We start from the raw sequence: 15,044 nt of genomic DNA on the forward strand, positions 1-15,044 counted from the left end.
TTGAGAGAGAGAGAGAGAGAGTCAGAGTCTTGCATCCACTGACTGGTTCACGCCCTGGATTGTTGAAACATACAGGGCTGGGCAAGACTGAAGCTAGGAGCCAAGAGCTTCTTCCTAGGTCTCCCAGGTAGGTGGGGGTCTCAAGCACTTTGGCCACCTTATGCTGCTTTTCCTAGGCCATTAGCAGGGAGCTGAATAGGATGTGGAGCAGCCAGGACACAAACCAGCGCCCATACGTGATGCTGCTGTTGAAGGTGGCAGCTTAACCCACTGTGCCACTATGCTGGTCCTTAATATTCTATTCTGTCAACGACTATACACAAGCCACAAGGCTTCAGGGCTGGCATAGTGGCATAGCAGGTGACATAAACACTTGTGACACTGACATCCAAAATGGGCACTAGTTTGTGTACTGACTGCTCCACTTCTGATCCAGCTCCCTGCTGACAGTCTGGGAAAAGCACTAGAAGATGGCCAAAGTGTTTAGGTCCCTACCACCCATTTGGGAAACTTGGATAAATCTCCTGGCACCTGACACCTGGTTTGGCCTGGCCCAGTGCTGGCCCTTGCAACCATCTGGGGAGTGAATCAGTGGATGGAAGATCTCTCTCTCTCTCTCTCTCTTTTTCTGCCTGTCTCTTTCCCTCTCTCTATAACTCTGACTTTCGTATAAATAAATAAATTGAAAAAAAATACTACAGGTAATAAGAATCACCATCATGTTATTTTGGTACTCTTTTATTTACCATTATGTCCCACATCATACATTCTTTAAATACATTGAAAACTGGGATTTTAGGCTATCTCTTCTTATTTCACAAACTGTATTTTTCTTTAGAAACATTGGTTTCCCTTAAGGGAAAGCAATCTAGCAAGATAATACATTTCTTTTAAATTGATAGACCAGCATAGACATTTGTATAAACTGTTATTTTTCTTTAATTAGAGAAAATAATCAATTCATAATAGTCAATTAATTTAAATCACATTGGCATTCCCTCATTTAAAAATAACTTAATTAAAATGTTAATTTAAGAAAACACAGGACTCTTAATAGATATGATATGAGAAATAAGTCTGTGTTAAAATAAAATATTTAATAGGTTCTGAGTCATGCCATGGAATCTCCATAACTCACAAGTCTTATGGGAAGACATCATTGGGTTTTATTGGGATATGTAGACTCTAGGCGATTGTAGAAAGCTGGACTCATCTTGATCAAATCTCCCCAATTTCACCCTGGTAGTATGCAATGGAAAGTATGCATTGTGTGGTGATATGTTTTAAATGGTCAGCTTGAAGCAGATGTGAAATTAATCTGACATATTTGTTTGACTATTTGGTAAGAAAATGAAAGAAAAATTGTAAAACATTTTATGCATTGTGATTATTTAGATACATTGTGGAATGATTATGTTTACCATTTCTTACAAATTTAGTTCTTACTTGAAACTCTTCTTACATGAACTCCTTAGCTACTATAAATTACTCTCAGAAAATGAAGATCCCTGACAAGGAAAATGAGAAGCCATGGGGTGGATCTGTTAGAAGCCCTCTTGGATTCCAGAATCCTAATTTCAGAGTTCTTCCTATGAATTTAGCTATAATTATAGAATAGGAAAAGTATTTTGGCAAATGATTCTTGTTAATGATGGAATGTGAAATCCGAGTTCACAAGTAGATCGCTTTGAAAGAGGTACTGTGCATTTTCCTGACCAGCTGTGCCCCTCAGAAGAGACTTCGTTGACATTTTCCAAGAAAAGAGGATAGCATCATTCTTTAAAAACATAATTTGTTGATAACTGAGTATAATTTTAAGTAAGCTTCCCACTGTAAAATTGTTCTTGCTTTAGGAAAGGACCTGAAAACTTAATAGAAACATGTCTATTTATGGCTTTTATCTTTACCTACAAATTCTGTCTCCTCTTCTGTCAAATTTCTTTAAAAATACTTATTTTTACTACAATGATGTTTATAGGAGAGCATCTGCAATCATTCTAGGATACAAGGGTAAACATATATGCAATAATGCATGTATAGTATGTATATTCATGTTTATTAAGGATTTTTACTCTTAAACTATGCTTACCTACTCAGGATTAAAGCTAATGACATTGATTGTATTAATGATTTTAATATTTTTCTGTAAATTTCCCAAGGATATTTTTATTATAACAATGAATTTGATAGAATTCTAGTTTATGAGACAATCTCAAGAAAATTGATCTTGTAGAAATGAATTCTGACAGAACAGTTGCAATGAAAAGAGAATTGATAATAAATTCCTGATAATATTCATAATATTCAATATACTCACAGCATTATTTCTTTTAGAGCTGGAGTACCTTGAAACTTGTCTTGGCAATGTAACATGCAGATAAATTATAAGATTATATTTTAATGTTACAATAAATAAAGATAAAATGAAAAATAATATTAATGTTATCTGATTCCCAGCAGTTTATATCCTACTAACATTACCTGTCTTTACCCTCAAGAGATGAATTTCTAATTGAACAATATTGACAAAGTTTAATTTTTACTTCAAGCTTAAATGTCAAAATTAACTTTACTTTAAATTAGTCTAATTTTCAATCTGAAGACTATTTTCCTCCTGAACAAATGGTTATGATTACAGATTCTATTGATTTGAAATAATATCTAGTACTTAGAAATAAGAAACAACCTGTACATTTGATTAGAAATTATTTATTATATTGTGTCTAAAAGAACTAACTATTCAATGTCTTGAAGGAAAGTTCTTAATGGACAATATGCCTTAATAGTTAAGACCAAAAACACAATCTTTAAACTGAAAGAAAATCTGCAATTTTGGTGTGAAAGAAATAACAGAAAATAACATCTTACTTTATTAAAGCTAACCTACTTCAAATTGCCAGTCTTTATTTCTTCAGAAAAATCTCATTTTAGTTTCAACAGAATTCTCATTTATCTGGAATTATCTAGAGCAATTGATAAAAAAGCTGTTTCACTATATAACATATACAACACTGATACTTAAAAAAACACAATTATTCTGAAGTAGTGTGTGTTATTTAAAAACAAACTAAAGAAAATAATCTTATGCAAACTGTTTAATATTTCTGTGACTAAAACAAAAAACAATTTTACTAAAGTTTTAGCCTCCCATCATTTTAATTCAAAATAGTTTTTGTATCACTAGTCAGAAAATTAAAAAAGTACACCAAAAATCATATAGGTAAAGGTTTCATATGAATACATTTTTTAAATAAAAGATTTATTTTATTCATTTGAAAGGTGAGTAACGGAGAAGTAGGAAGGGAGATAGAGAGACAAGTCTTCCTTCAGCTGGTTCACTCCCCAAATGGCTGTAATATGCGGGGCTGGGCCAAGTCGATGTCAGGAGCTTCTTCTGGGTCCCCCAGATGGCTGGCAGGGGCCCAAGCACTTGGGCCACCTTCTGCTGCCTTCCTAGGCACAATAGCAGGAAGTTTGAATGGAAGTTGAGCAGCTGGTACTCAAACCGACACCCATAAGGGATGCTGGCTTTAAAGGCAGCTTAACCTGTTATGCCACAATGCCAGTCCCACATCTTTTAATAGATCAGTCTCAAAGGAGGATATCTTGCTTTCACATTTCCTTTTCCATATAAATTTTTGAAACTCAGAATTATGTGTTTAAAACTTAAATACAGTAGTAGGATATATGACTAGGTAGTAAGTGTAACAATATGGTAATAATATAGAGAAAGTAATTCCAAGATAAAGGGTTTGCTCAAAACATAAATTATGAATGAAATATAAATAAAGCCATGGCATAGACCAAAGCAACAAATTAGATGATTAGGAGCTTTTACTTATTTCAGATATATTTAAAAATATATTCCACTTTTTTTTAAATAACAGTGACAGATTACTATAATCATTTTACAGTAGGAAACACTGGGTAAGTGATGTTCCTTAGCTAAGGGCACCTAGCTTATATATTCCACATCCAATTATTTACATTATCTTGGTAGACATAATTCTATGGGATATGCTTGCATAATTCAGAGCCTTGTCATTTATGGAACCACATAATATATTTGATTTTTAAAAACTGTTCTCTTCTTATTGTACTTGATAGCATTATAAGAGAGAGCCAAGGTAGGATGTGAAATTCCATACATAGTGTGTTTGGGTAATGAGCATGTAGTAGGAGTTTGGATAACAAAGTAGTGGTGAAGTAGAATCTATGTATGAGTTTGTAATTTAACTCTCCAGTTTAAAGAAAAGTATAAATAACAATATAAGTAATGGACTTCATGCTTCACTTAGTGAGAAGCCATCAAAAGTTCTTATCAGAAAGGTAGAGAATCAAAATTTTTGCTTAAACTTGTGCATTTTCTCCAATTGTTCTACACAGAATACACCCTCTAACATAGCATCATTTCCCACAATTTATTAGTTGAAATGCATTTCACTATGGTTGCTTTAAGTTAGAAATAATTTTAGAAGTGTGTAGTTGGCATAGTGGTTAAGACATCACTTTGGATGCCCTCATCCTACGTCAGAGTGCTTGGATTTGTCTCTTGGTTGAACTCCCTATTTTAGCCTCCTGTTAATGCACACTTGAGGGGTGGCAGGTCATGGTTTCTCTAGTGGGATCCCACCCCAGGTTGAGTTCCCTCGCCTAAACCCAACTGTTGGGGCTGGGGCCATGGTGCAGTAGGTTAATCCTCTGCCTATGGCGCTGGCATCCCATATGGATACCGGTTCTAGTCCTGACTGCTCCACTTCCAATCCAGCTCTCTGCTATGGCCTGGAAAAGCAGTAGAAGATGGCCCAAGTCTTTGGGCTCCTGTACCCGCATGGGAGACTACGGCCATTTGGGGAGTGAACCAGCGGTAGCAAGACCTCTTTCTCTGTCTCTCCCTCTCACTGTCTGTAACTCTAACTCTCAAATAAATAAAAAATTAAAAAAAATATAAACCCGGCGCCGTAGCTCACCAGGCTAATTCTCTGCCTGTGGCACCGGCACCCTGGGTTCTAGTCCCGGTCAGGGCACCGGATTCTGTCCCGGTTGCTCCTCTTCCAGTCCAGCTCTCTGCTGTGGCCCGGGAGGGCAGTGAAGGATGGCCCTGCACCCGCATGGGAGATCAGGAGGAAGCACCTGGCTCCTGGCTTCCGATCGGCCATAGCGACCATTTAGGGGGTGAACCAACGGAAGGAAGACCTTTCTCTCTGTCTCCCTCTCTCTCTCACTGTCTAACTCTGCCTGTCAAAAAAAAAAAATATATATATATATATATATATATAAACCCAACTGTTGTGGGCGTATGCTGAGTCAAACAGTAGATGGGAGATCTGTATCTGTCTGTCTATCTGCCTGTGTTTCTCTGCCTTTTATGTCAAAAATGAAATTTTAAAGGGCAAGGAATAAATTTGTATAAAATTAAAATGTTAATTTAGAATTAAAATGCATGCTAGCACCATTACTTGTACTTTCCAATTTTGGGGCCATTATTTTCTTTTACAAGTAGATCCTAAAATTCTTCTAATGATTAAATTTAGTTCTGAACAAGTATTGATCCAAAAGGGAAAAAATATAGGAATGTAGGTAGAATTAACTCTAGGAAAATTGAGATTTATGGTGAAATGCTTTAAGAAATTAAGAAAATACAAAGTGGAATAAGTTTTGAAGTAGGAGGAAATTTGGATTTTTTTCACTCATTTAATAGATGTTTATGGAATATCTCTCACACACAAGAATGTTCTGAAGTTACAGAAATAAAGGCAGTCCTTGTCCTAAGTGAACTTTTATTTCAGTGGAAGAAAGAAAGTCAATAAACAAATAATGAAATAGAAATATTCTGACAGATGCAATAAAATAGGTAAGGAACTAGAAAGTTTTGGAAGGGAGGTATGTCATAAGCAGAACATTTGAGCAGAGACCTGGAAATTTTAGTATGTGTATTGAAAGCTTATCTGTAGACTAGCACTTTAGGCAAAGGGTTAATGCAAAAGTGTTAGCTAAACTTTGTTACAGTGTTTAAGCATTCCAAGCATTCCTGGAGTGTGAGGTGAAATGGAGCCCAAGAAAAGAGTGACAGCAGACAAGTGTATCAGGTGTATCAGGGGTATCTGGGGGACACTGGAACACGTAGATCTAAAACTGCATTGTTTGGATTTTGGCATTTACTAACAGGAATTTATTGAAGTATTTTTATGGGACTGATGTAATTTTATTTACATTCTGAAAGGATTGTGATGGGTGCAGAGTGAGAGGCAAGGGCAAAAACGTTGGTACAAGTTATAAATTATTGTAGTAATCCAAGTAGAAGATATTTATTGCACAATGTTTGCTGGTAGACATTTTGAGAGTGGTAAAAGTCTGTATCTATCTTGAAGCTAAAACACACGACATCTATTGGCAATCTGGATTTGTAACATGAAAGTACTAGAGAATATAGAAGAATATGAATTGGGGGCCAGCACTTTGGTGCAGTGGTTTAAGCAACTGCCTGAGACATTAGTCTCCCATATGAATACCAGTTCAAGTCTCAGCTGCTCCATTTCTGATCCAACTCTCTGCTAATGTGCCTGGGAAAGCAGGAGAGATGGCACAAGTGCTTGTACCCAAGTGAAAGACCCAGATGCAGCGCCAGGCTCCTAGTTTCAGCCTGGCTTTCCTACCAGTTGTTGACATTTGGGGAGTGAATCAGCAAATGGAAGATCTCTGCCTCATTGTCTCTTCCTTTCTCTCAGTAACTCTACCTTTCAAATGATTAAACAAATATGTTTAAAAGAGTATGAATTAAATAGCATGGATTAGGAAGAGAGACTGTTGCAAAATTTAAGAAATCAAAAGGCTAGTTTTATCAGTATTAAGTTTGATGTGAGTATTTGATATCCAAGTGTAGTTATTGACCAGTTAGCTGAATATTAGAATATGTAATTCACCAGAAGCATCAGATATAGAGATATGAAAGTAAAATTCATAAGCAAACACTATTTACAACTGCAATATTGAGTAGCACTTTTTAGATTGCAAATATGGACAAAATAGGGACGCACTTTGAGCCTGAAGTTCAGAAGCTTTCTGAGATTTGCAAAGAAATGGACAAGCCAGCAAAAGAAGCACCAGTGATGGAAGGAGGAGGATAATCAAGGGAGATTAATACCTTGAAAGCTAAGAGAAGAAGCATTTTATGATGTAGTAGTTTACAAACCATCTTGAGAAGTAAGACCATTGGCTTTAACAATGTAAAGATCACTGTTGACCCTGATACTTGCTCTTTCTTGGAATGTTGGAGAAGATTTGATTACACTGGGTTAAATAGTGTAATAACTGGAGATAGTATTTTCAAGGAATTTTATTATATGAACCTGCAAAGAAATATAGCATCATTTAGAGTAGAATGCAGAGATACTTTCATAAGATATATTGAGGCTTCTTATTCTGACTAAAGAAATCTAGCAAAGATGGAAATACTGATAACATAGTATGCAGAGAGGAAATTTGAGTAGAGAAGAGAGAATTAAAAGGAATCTATGGAAATATGGATACTTGCCTCTAATAACAGAAATATAAGGAATTTGGTAGATGTGAGCTTAAGGATTGTGTGGGCGTACTGTTCAATGATTTCTATTGGAGAATTTGCTGTTTCTATTACTCTTTCTTTCTTTCTTTCTTTTTTTTCTTTGACAGGCAGAGTGGATAGTGAGAGAGAGAGACAGAGAGAAAGGTCTTCCTTTTGCCGTTGGTTCACCCTCCAATGGCCGCCACAGCTGGCGCGCTGCAGCCAGCGCACCGCGCTGATCCGATGGCAGGAGCCAGGTGCTTCTCCTGGTCTCCCATGGGCTGCAGGGCCCAAGCACTTGGGCCATCCTCCACTGCCTTCCCGGGCCACAGCAGAGAGCTGGCCTGGAAGAGGGGCAACCGGGAAAGAATCCGGCGCCCTGACCGGGACTAGAACTTGGTGTGCCGGAGCTGCTAGGTGGAGGATTAGCTTATTGAGCCGCGGCGCTGGCCTCTATTATTCTTAAAAGCAAAACTGAAATCCATAGACTCTGAAAAACAGTCATAATTGATAACTTCCAGATGCTTTTAGTCTATACCCAGTGCTTTGTTAGAAAATACATTTTAATAATTGATATTTATTGTTTCATAAAATGATTAGCAAATGTAAGTTCTATTTTAATAAATCCTTCTTTTCTAATTTCTTTTCAATTTTGTGAGTAATCTTAATTTTTTCATTCTCTCTTAATATTGTCTAAATGGAGGATGCTAATTTCTCTATAAACATTAACTATTATAGGGAAAACAAATTGGAAAATGTAATTTTTCAGTTGACATCAATTTATGAGACTCACTCAAGACTTCTCAGACATTCTTTTCTTTTATACAAACCAATACTTTAAAATTTTGTTCAACTTAAGAACAGTATTTTTCACTAGGCATAAAAAATAAGAAGAAAGAGCTAAAAGTTCCTGTTCAGAAGTTAGGGATGTGGCCAGGTAGAAAACAATGGATTTCTCAGCAGATATATGGAAGAACAGAAAAGTGTGGGATGATATACCCAAACTTCTGTATATATAAAACAGAAACAGAACTACTAACCAATAATTCTTCATTCAGAAAACTCCATCAGAAAAAAAAAGAGATATAAAGACTTTCTCAGGCAAACAAAAACTAATGGAGTTTATCATCACAGACATGCCTTAGAAAAGGTGCTAAAGGGTATTAAAGGAGTTCTTCAAGCTGAAGAAGTAATTAGTAATGTGAAAGCATATAAAAGGATAAAACAATCACTGATATAGGAAAGTATACAGTAGCATTAATACTATTTTACTACTGTAATAATGATGAGTAAATCCTTCTTAACCTTCATATATTTGTTATATGCAATATGGAGGTCATTAAGTTTAACACAAAATGCTGTACTGATTATCTTCTCTGCATGCCTGGACAGAACAAAATGAAGAATAGCTACTCCAAGAGTCCTGCAGGATAAATCTGCCATGACCCAGACAGGTAGGACTATTTGCCATATGTAATTTAATGAGAAAACAAAATCGCAACTTGGAAATTAACCTCAATAGTACATTTTAAAGTTTCTTATTTTTCATTAAAACTGCATACACAGAAGACTAAGTATTTAACAGTGATTAACATATTTCACTCATTATTTAATTTCCTGAAGCTTGATATTTTTAATTACATGTCAGATGCTACCTAAAAGACACATAATATTCAATAAAGCAGTCATAAACCACATACTATGTCCACTAAGACAGTTTATAACCAAAAAGAAAAAAATCAAGTTATTTGAATTCATTTGCATGAAAGTTGTATCTGCAGTGTTATTTTGGAAAAACATTTAGTCAAATGTGCTCAGTGACTAATTCTCATTATACTTCCCTCACCCTGAATATCAAATGTTATGATTTAAAATTAGAGCATTTTCTCTTCTACTAAAATGTCCTTTTTTATCTTCAGATATGTCTCTGCTTTATCTGATATGATTCCTCTTTCTATCAATAAGAATTTGAGAAGGAGCAACTCTTACATGCTCAACATAACCGCAAACTGTGTTACATGTCCAGGACACCTTGGTTTTTGGAAATGAAAGAGTGTTACTTGAAGTGATTGTTCTGTATTCTTCTGATTTAATTATAGGTGATCTATGCATTATCTTTATTCCTACTTGAGAGCACTACTTTCTACATAGCAGTAAATAAGTTTTGGTTGAAATGGTAAACGTTCTGTTTTTCAATGAAAATAATTGCTGCAGTTAGTACACAACACATTTTTTAAGATGTTCATTTCGTGTGCTTCCATAGGACTTAGAAAGACAAATGTGAAATAATTAAAATGAGAGTACTGTTCCTGAAATCCATCTGAGAGATCATATGAAGATATTTTTAAATAACTATATTTTATTTTATTCTATTTTTAAAGATTTATTTATTTGAAAGTCAGAGGTACAGAGAGAGAGAGAGGAGTAGCAGATTCTGTCTGCTGGTTCACTCCCCAGATGCCGCAATGGCCGAAGCTGCACCAATCCGAAGCCAGGAGCCAGGAACTTCTTCCTGGTCTCCCACGCGGGTGCAGGGGCTCAAAGACTTGGGCCTTCTTCTACTGCTTTTCCAGGCCGTAGCAGAGAGCTGGATTGGAAGAGGAGCAGCCAGGACTAGAACCGGCACCCATATGGGATGCTGGCGCTTCAGGCTAGGGCGTTAACCCAATGTACCACACTGCCGGCTCCTAAATAACTATTATAATTTAGAATTGTCATATGTGGGTCATGTAAATTGCTGTTGTATACTGTTCCTTGCAGAAAACTGGAACATCCTGTGGTATTGAAATAGGCCTTCCAACACTTCTGACGTTATTTCCATTTACATCCAATTTCATAGGTACAGTCTAGAACTCTAGGGGTAATCACATTTGTTATCAAGTATATGTTTTACAAGCAATACTTGTCAAGGCAGAGGAAACCTAGAATCATGAATTATCTGAAAGATTTAAAATAAAGCAAACCATTACATAGAATAATTACTATCATATACCAAGTATGATGTCTAAGCAACTATTTCTCTTCATCTTTTTTTTTTTTAAATTGCATGTGGTAGATACTTCTGTCATCTGCATTTTACGAATTAAAGTACCAAAATATTTACAAAGTCAGTAATTGTCCATGGTCCCACAGATACTAAATGGAGCTGGACTTCAGAACTATGTAATTTGGTTCCAATTTTTACATGCTTTATGATTATATTATTTCTTCTAACTCAATATTGGAAACAAAATGTTTTACTTAATTTAATGCTTCCTCTTTCCCAGATCGTCAAATTATGTTACTATAGGAAATTATATGAATAAGTAGAAATTATTTATCAGACTATTTCACTTTCCCATACCTGTCATATAAAATAAAAGATGTAGATTTTATATTCAACTTTTATTACATAAGTAAGGAGAATAATAGATTAATACAGAACTGAAAATAAGAAAAAGCCTATGTTTTTAATAAGACAAATGGAGTCATTTTCTGATCACTCCCTGCATCTTCATTTCTTCACTGATTTCATGAAATCTAAGATATCAAACATTTTCTCTGACTATTCCCACACAGAGGAACACCAAAATGGTCTGCAAAAGCAGTTTTAGGAGACAAGCTTTGAATTAAATTCATTACAAAGCAAATGATTCATTCTGTATTTCACTGTTTTATTTTATTTGTCATTAGTTTGAGGGCTTTTTATGTAAACCTATAATAGGTAACCTCAATTTTGAACTACCTCAAGTACCATATACTGAACACTATATCCCAAGTTTTAATTTTTGCTTATTATATAACTATAGGCAAAATTTTGCACATACACATGCACACAGGCATCCCTTGCTTTTCAGAGTTGCAATACACACGAAATTTAGTTTCCTGATTTGGTTTGATAACAGCAATCCTCTGCAGTACAGTTCAAACTTCAATTACCACAGAATATTAACTCTGAATGAATGTATTAAGTACACAGTTCACTACTAGCTCCTCAGTCTGCAGTTCAATAACTAAATAACACATGCTCATGATGATTGATGACCCATTGTACTTCCTTAAAGCCCTGTTCTGGAGTGATCACTGCTTATCTGTTAGTCATTTCTTGTTGAGATCTCTTTGCTTAATTTCAGGTTTTATAGTCACTTATCAATCCTACAAAACCATACAGTTTTTTAAAATTTTTAAAATGTTATTTTTAATTAGTTTTAACAGATTTAATAGAGTTCATAGATACAATTCTAAGAATATAATGATATTCACTCCTTTCCACCTTTCTTCTTTCTTTCCTTCATTTTAGTTTTTGAGATAATATTGTAAATTTACATTATAGACAAAAGGGTTAATATTTCACTCAATAAGATATTAAGAGTAAAAAACAAAAGTACCTAGTTTAATGGGAATATAGATAATGGCTATAAACAATAATGTGAGAACTAAAATAAAAAACAAATCCTTGTATCAGTATTGTTGCAAGTATAGTTTTGTAAAACTTTGTTTTATACCTTTATCAAACCAATGGATAAAAATATTATAGTACTATAGTTTTAATCTGTGATTATTTTAAAATTTACAGTATGTTGGTGAAATAGTCATTCTTCCACTAAAAACCATACAGATTTTTTAAATTAATTAGTTTAGTTTTTAAGGAATATAAATTTCATATGTACAGCTTTAGGAATAAGGAATATAATTATTCTTCCCATCATACTCACCCTTCCACTCATACTCTCAAACCACTTCTTCCTTCCTCTCCCCTTCCCAGTCCCATTCTCCATTAAGATTCAATTTCAATTAACTTTGTACACAGAAGACCAACTCTATACTAAGAAAAGATTTCGACAATTTGCACACACATGCACACCCACACAAAACTGTTGGGAATGAGCATCACATTTAACCCTCATAAAACAACTCTTTGAAGACAGAGGTCCTGCATGGGGAGTTAGTGCACAGTGACTCCTTTTGTTAATTTAACAATTAACACTCATATGTGTGACATCACTGACAACCTGAGGCTCTTGGCATGAGCTGCCTAGGTTATGGAAGACTTTTGAATCCACAAACTCTATCAGTATTTAGAAAAGGCCATAAGCAAAGTGGAAGTTCTCTCCTTCCTTTAGAGAAAAGTACACCCTTCTTTGATGACCACTTCTTTCTGTTGGGATCTCACTCACAGAGATCCCTCATGTAGAATATTTTTTTGCTGCAGTATCTTGGCTTTCCATTGTGGGCGATCCCAACAGATCACATTTCCTCCCACCCCCACCTTCTGCCAATCAGGTAAACTGCTCCTGGGCGTGGCCCAGGCCCATTAAGCCCACCTGGAATGCTACGTGACCTTCAAGCTGATTGGAGAGGCATATTGGCACCAGTATCAGTTCTGTCCTATAGTCAGTGTCCCTATGAGTTATTTACACCCCTTCTACCTGCTCTTTAAAAGCCTACATGCCTGTTGATAAACCCGGATGTGTTCATCAAAGCCTGTCCGCAGTGTCTTTTTGTGGGAAAGGGCACTGCCACCCTGCTTTTCCTGGACAGTGTGCCTTTGCAGGACCAAGCCACGTTCCATGCCTGAAATGCTCTCATGGGCTTTTCAGCCAGACCAGGAATTCTGTGTTGGCAATCACAATGAAAACCTAGGTAGTCTAATTTAGATGTTTTTCACAGGTGACAGATTCCTCAGTATGTACTGTCTATTTGCTGTTGGGACATGTGCCTATTTGTGTTTATAGTCCTTTGGTGCCACATAGTTGTGCCCATGGTATGATTAGAAATGTAGAGATGTAGATTTCATAGGTAAGTGCATTCACATTAAAGGAATATTAATCAATGTCAACCAAAGACTGAAAAGCCTTGAAAAATAAGGTTATGGTATCTTCACAAAGTGAGCGTGCTGATAACAACTCAGTGTTTGCTGTATTCCTATACTCTTGGAAAATTATTTTTGAAGTTTAAACTTAATTTTACTTTTTAGTTTTATAGTTTTCCTAGAAGATGTGTAAAACCTATATGTCATGTATATATGCATTGCTTTTTTGAGAACATTAAATACAATTACAATAAAAATAGCTAAAATACATTTTTCCTTTAAAATTTTTAACATTTATTTAGTAAATATAAATTTCCAAATTACAGTTTATGGATTACAATGGCTTCCCCCCCATAACTTCCCTCATACCCGCAACCCTCCCATCTCCCTCTCCCATTCACATCAAGATTCATTTTCAATTATCTTTAAATACAGAAGATCAGTTTAGTATATATTAAGTAAACATTTCATCAGTTTGCCCCCACACAGAACATAAAGTGTAAAATACTGTTTCACCATTAGTTATAGCATTAATTCACATTGAACTACACATTAAAGACAGAGATCCTACATGGTGAGTAAGTGCACAGTGACTGCTGTTATTGACTTAACAAATGGACACTCTTGTTTAAGGCGTCAGCAATCTCCCCAGGCTCTAGTCATGAGTTGCCAAGGCTATGGATGCCCCCTGAGCTCGCTGACTTTGATCTTATTTAGACAATGCCATAGTCAAAGTGGAAGTTCTCTCCTTCCTTCAGAGAAAGATACCTCCTTCTTTGATGGCCCGTTCTTTCTACTGGGATCTCACTCGCAGAGATCTTTCATTTAGTTTGTTGGTTTGTTTTGTTTTGTTTTGTTTTGCCAGAGTGTCTTGGCTTTCCATGCCTAAAATACTCTTATGGGCTCTTCAGCTAGATCTGAATGCCTTAAGGGCTGATTCTGAGGCCAGAGTGCTGTTTAGGACATCTGCCATCCTATGAGTCTGCTGTGTATCCCACTTCCCATGTTGGATCGTTCTCTCCCTTTTTTATTCTATCAGTTAGTATTAGCAGACACTAGTCTTGTTTATGTGATCCGTTTGACTCTTAGACCTATCATTATGATCAATTGTGAACTGAAAATTGATCACTTGGACTAGTGAGATGGCATTGGTACATGCCACCTTGATGGGATTGTATTGGAATCCTCTGACAGATTTCTAACTCCACCATTTGGAGCAAGTCAGCTTGAGCATGTCCCAAGTTGTACATCTCCTCCCTCTCTTACTCCCACTCTTATATTTAACAGATCACTTTTCAGTTAACTTTAAACACCTAAGAATAAGTGTGTGTTAATTACAGAGTTCAACCAATGTTGTTTTTTTTTGTTTTTCCTTTAAATTTTAAATTTTTCTAGTTTCAGAAACAGTGAGATCATTTGGAAATATTCATAGTTTTGCTATAACTCTACATCTGATAATGATGTTTCTGTCCAAACTAGCGTGCCATTAAAACTAATTCAGAATATTATTCTTTTTATAGGTCCAAAACATCTTTTTTATTTGCTTATTTGAGACATTGAGAAAAACAGAGAGAAACATTAAAAGACAGAAAGTACTTTCTGAATTCTCAGTGGAAGAGATTGTGTTTGGGTCCAAACAGGATTCAAGGGTTCAATTCAAATCTCCCATGTGACTGGCAGGAAGCCAATCCACCACCACTTCTGCCTTCC

At 35.7% G+C, this 15,044-nt stretch overlaps 1 long non-coding RNA gene across 22 annotated transcripts in view; it reads left to right on the top strand.

The window, feature by feature from the left end:
• Positions 1–15,044, top strand: part of LOC108176366 (uncharacterized) — a 259,220-nt gene that overhangs the window by 200,657 nt on the left and 43,519 nt on the right. For 17 of the 22 annotated variants that reach the window (XR_011386673.1, XR_011386674.1, XR_011386683.1 and 14 more), the window contains one exon: positions 8,936–8,997. The exons of 3 other annotated variants lie outside the window; for them this stretch is intronic. This is a non-coding gene — a long non-coding RNA (uncharacterized lncRNA). Of the gene's footprint in view, positions 1–8,935; positions 8,998–9,462; positions 9,643–15,044 lie in introns of all 22 variants that reach the window. 2 more of the 22 variants (XR_011386675.1, XR_011386685.1) reach the window with 1 other exon arrangement.

This window comes from Oryctolagus cuniculus, chromosome 2 (assembly GCF_964237555.1).
Source record: "Oryctolagus cuniculus chromosome 2, mOryCun1.1, whole genome shotgun sequence".
Classification (NCBI taxonomy): domain Eukaryota; kingdom Metazoa; phylum Chordata; class Mammalia; order Lagomorpha; family Leporidae; genus Oryctolagus; species Oryctolagus cuniculus.